The following is a 4,598-nucleotide window of genomic DNA, read 5'->3' on the forward strand; positions in this document are numbered from 1 at the left end:
AAGTTTGGGGCAAACAGTAACTATAAGGATGATAGATCCGAATGGCTGTTGCAAATGCCTGAATGCTCTAAAGAGAGAAAATGACAAGTTCAGAGTGATCGATCACCGATTCGAAGCGCAGTGAGAACTGGGGGGTCTTCTTGGCGGTGTTTAAGGAAACCCTCATCTCCTGCAGCGGGAGGGCAGACGGACCGAGGTGAGGCTCACGACCTGATCCGAAGACCAATGTATCCTGTGCTAAAGGGGAGGAGCGCGACCCAGCCACATGGGATGGGGGTACCTGGGTAGACGCCCTTGAGAACCTGGAACTCCAGGTTGCCCTGAGCTCACTGGGTCTGCAGAAGGGGGCCACACCCTTTGTTAGGGAATAGTGCCCCCACCCAGCCGCTCTTGCTTGAAGTCTGCAGAAGCCTCAAATGAGGCAGATGCCCTGGAAGATACGCTGGCCCAGCTCCAAATCCACCCCCCACACCCTCCTGGTCAGCAGGTCTGTGCCTGGGATCTGGTGAAACTGGAATGGCCCAGCTGAGCAAGTGTGGGCCTCCCGGGGGAACAGGGGCAGCGTGCGGTCCTGGCGAACACAGGCAGAGCCAGAGCAGGCGCTGGTGCCGGTGAAGATGGGGGGTGTAGAGCTGCGCACAGGACCGTTCGCCAGCACGAGAGGCTCTCCAGGGACACAGGATTTACTCCTCTGGCAAGGGCCCCGGGAGCCGGCCCTGGAGAGCTTGGAATAAGTCATGTTTCTCATTAAACGAAGATGCCAGAGCTGGCGTCACCGGCTGGAGGAGGGGCCAAAGGCGGGTAGAAGGGAGTTTGCCAAAGTGAACCCACCGATGAGGCCAAAACCCGGGCGGACTCTTCCTCGGAGGGTGACGGCAGTTGGTTCACCCAGACAGGACGAAGGAGCTGGCGAGGGAGGCGCCAGAACCATTCAGATTGGTGGCGGCTGCCCACAGCCCAGGGGCGTTGGATGGAGGCTGTTACGGGCTCCCTGGTGGAGATGAGATTCTTCACCAGGGGGACCAGGGTCAGTGCTTAACTGTCAGGAGCAAAGTGGACAAAGTTATCACTGTGGGTGGCAAGGTCGGAACGTGGCCAGCAGGTCCTGGTGTTCCCAGGGTCAGGATAGATGGACAGCCAACAGGGTGGTGGTCCTTCCTCCATATCATCAAAAGGAACAAGAGTGAGGGGACAGGAGGCTGAGACCAGCCACCCCGATGGGAAATCGTAATCCTTTGCCCAGTTTCCAAACCCAGAACCTGAAGGGGAAGCTGGTCCCCGGGAAGAAGGGTCCCACAACACCACAGCAGGGGTTCACAGCTCTGACTTCCAGGTTCTCCCCCACGTACGTGGGTCTCTGTAAAGGAACTGGGAAAGGGTCTAGGACCTGGGGTGACACTGTGCCCAGGACCTAAAGAGCAGCTCTGTCTCCCTGTTAAAGTAGGGGCACAGGGAAATAGGTCATGAATGGAATCCTGGTCCTGGTCTCTTCATAGTGGGTCCCCGTGTTCACAGACCACCCACAGGCCATTTATCAGTTCTCAGACATGTCCCTAGAAGGGACAGTGGGCAGAACCCTCACCTCGGCTCCAGTCCCACCACCCGCTCCCCCAATCAAGACAAAGCACAAGAGTCGATGTACCGCAGGGGAAAGACAAACACGCATGCTACTTCAGACTTAGAAGACACAGAGGCCACAGCCACCATCAACTTCCTGTTCAATTCACGGGAGCTAAGGACCGAGGGCGATGGGTGGCAGGTGGGAAGGCCACAGGAGAACCTCCAGGAGAGATGCGGGGCACGACATGGACAGGAAGACCCGCCAGCAGGTGTCAGCCCACCTCCAGCCTCAAACCTGCCGAATCTGGGCAACGCACTCTCAGCGGAGTCGCCCTCTCGGCAGGGATGGGGCTCTGCGTGGACCTGGTCTAGCTACTGCTGCCACTGAACGTTGGCCCTGCCAGCAGAGACCGAGGCAGCGCCTCCTACAGCGCCATCCTTCGGAGTGGCAGGTCGACTGTGTCAGACCGTCCTGGTAGGGCCCCTGGCTGGGCTGACCCAGATCCCGGGAGTGACTGACATTCCTCCACAGAGCCCCTTGATCCATCATAGGCTCTCAATAACAGAGCCGCAGACCCGGGACCTACTTTATGGCAAAGGCGGCACCCTGTGGGCACTTAACCATGGGACCCACTCGTCCCGCCACCAACCACACCTGCCAGAAGCTGCGAGCCTAACAGAGCCACGGGGCAGAGGGGGCCAGCGAGGTTCGAGGAATGGGCTGGAGCCCAGGTCCCCAGGGATGGATGGGTGGGCCTGGCTGAGCTGCCCTTTCGGACAGGCCACCTTGGGGCTGGGTACTCTAAACCAGCAGCCATCACTGGTGTCGTGTCCCCAGCAGGTACGGCGTCCGGGTCTGGGCACCAAGGCACGGAGGCCCTGGAGGTCTGAATGAGCTCATTCATTGCGCTGAGCCTCTCTTTTTCTATTCCCTAAATGGGAACTAACGTCAAGCTCTCACCCAGTGGCAGCTACTCTCGGCGCCATCCCTGGAGCCTTTGCTTTGGAGTCAGGGTCAAGACAGACAGGGAGCCAGGAGGCCCCCGAGGGTGAGCCCCCTGTCTGGCATCTTCCTCACGGGATCGTCGGAAAGTGCTTCTACTTGTCTGCCCCAACTTCTTCATGTTGCAGATGAAGCCTGTTTTTATTCTCAGGAACAACGGTCTAATTCTGCTCTCTCCTCCCGCCGCCCAAGGTGCCGAAAGGAAAGAAGGCCAAGGGGAAGAAGGTGGCGCCGGCCCCTGCTGTCGTGAAGAAGCAGGGGGCCAAGACGGTGGCAAATCCCCTGTTTGAGAAAAGGCCCAAGAATTTTGGACAGGACATCCAACCCAAAAGGGACCTCACCCGCTTCGTCGAATGGCCCCGCTACATTCGGCTGCAGCGGCAAAGGGCTATTCGCTATGAGCGTCTGAAAGCGCCTCCTGCCATTAGCCAGTCCGCCGGGCCTGGGACGGCCCAGCGGCTGCTCCACTGCCTAGGCCGGCCCACGAGCGCAGGCCAGAGCCCGGCCCGCGAGCGCAGGTCAGAGCCCAGCCAGAGAGGCAGCAGAGGCTGTGGGCCCGGGCTGAGCAGAGAGCGGCCGGCAAAGCGGATGTCCCCACCAAGAGGCCGCCGGTCCTTCGAGCAGGGGTCAACACTGTCACCACCCTGGTGGAGAACAGAGGGCCCAACTGGTGGTGACTGCAAACGACGTGGATCCCATGGAGCTGGTTGTCCTGCCTGCCCTGGCCAGGAAGATGGGGGTTCCCTGCCGCGTTACCAAGGGGAAGGCCAGGCTGGGCGTCTTGTCCGCAGGAAGACCTGCACCACTGTGGCCTTCACACTGGTTAACTCGGGAGACAAAGGAGCCCTGGCTAAGCTGGTGGCAGCTATCCGGACCAACTACAACGACAGACACGACGAGATCCGCTGCCACCGGGGAGGCAACGTCCTGGGCCCGAGTTGCTGTCGCGCACTGCCAAGTGGAACGGGCCAAGGCCAAGACCTGGCCACTGAGCTGGGCTAAGTGTGCACTGTTGAGTTTTCTGTATATAAAAGTAATAAAAATCCTCCTTCAAAAAAAAAAGATCTAATTCTTCTCCCCAAAAGCCCTTGTTTGGCCAGAAGAACATTTTGAAGTTTTCCCCTCCCCCCAACATTCTCCTGATCCTGCTTGCCACCTTGGGGGCCGGTTCTGAGGAGCCAGGGGACCCCCAAGTCACATCTCCTTTCCCCTTCCCAGGCCTCCACTTTATCATTAGCCAAAGATTTCACTAGCACTGCCAACAACTGATATTCAGAAATAAGTATGTAAATCCTTTGTAAATGTATGCTAATTACTTATTTTTAATTATAATGTAAATAAGTAATTACTGAATAATTTTAAAGTATTTACATGGGGGGTGTGATTTAGACACTAACTTGTTATAAGATATAAAAACTATAAATTATACAGTAATTATGGCCCAATTTACATGCTGAGGCCAAACACAATTACATAGCAAGAAAAATACAAACAATCAGGTAATTCCGCCGGAGTGACTGTGTAACCACCAAGCTGTTCTCTTCCCTAGTTGACAAAATGGGTCTGTGCGCTCACTCCAGGCTCAGGAACGCCAAGGGGATGGTGCATTCAGGAAGCTCAAGTCACCTTTAAGGCAAAATGACAAAATAAGAAAAAAGGGCATACTCAAAAGCTATCAAGTCTCACCTGGGTGGGTCATGGGGTTCAGAGAAAGGCCAAGCCACAGTACACGGTGCCATGGCCCTGCACTGAGTGTCCCCGGCTGTCCCCTCCTGCCCGGCCCACAGCAGCCCCCTCACACACTGCACTTAAGGCAACTTAGAGTTCCCCAGATTCTCAGCTCTAGGCCTTCACACCCCTGTGCCTTCAGCCTTAATCTTCCTGCACTTTCTTGCCTGGCTAACCCTGTCTCACTCTTCAAGTCTTACCTGCAATGCCTCTTCCTCCAGGAAGCCTTCCTTGACCAACCCCCACCCAAACTGCCAAGATTTGGCCAGGGGCCCCTCCTGGGCTCCCATAGCCTCCTGGGCCTCCC

General features: G+C 56.9%; 1 pseudogene; it reads left to right on the forward strand.

The window, feature by feature from the left end:
• Positions 1-1,636: 1,636 nt before the first annotated feature.
• Positions 1,637-3,565, forward strand: LOC118630002 (annotated as a pseudogene).
• Positions 3,566-4,598: the final 1,033 nt, after the last annotated feature.

This window comes from Molossus molossus, unplaced genomic scaffold (assembly GCF_014108415.1).
Source record: "Molossus molossus isolate mMolMol1 unplaced genomic scaffold, mMolMol1.p scaffold_m16_p_14, whole genome shotgun sequence".
NCBI lineage: Eukaryota > Metazoa > Chordata > Mammalia > Chiroptera > Molossidae > Molossus > Molossus molossus.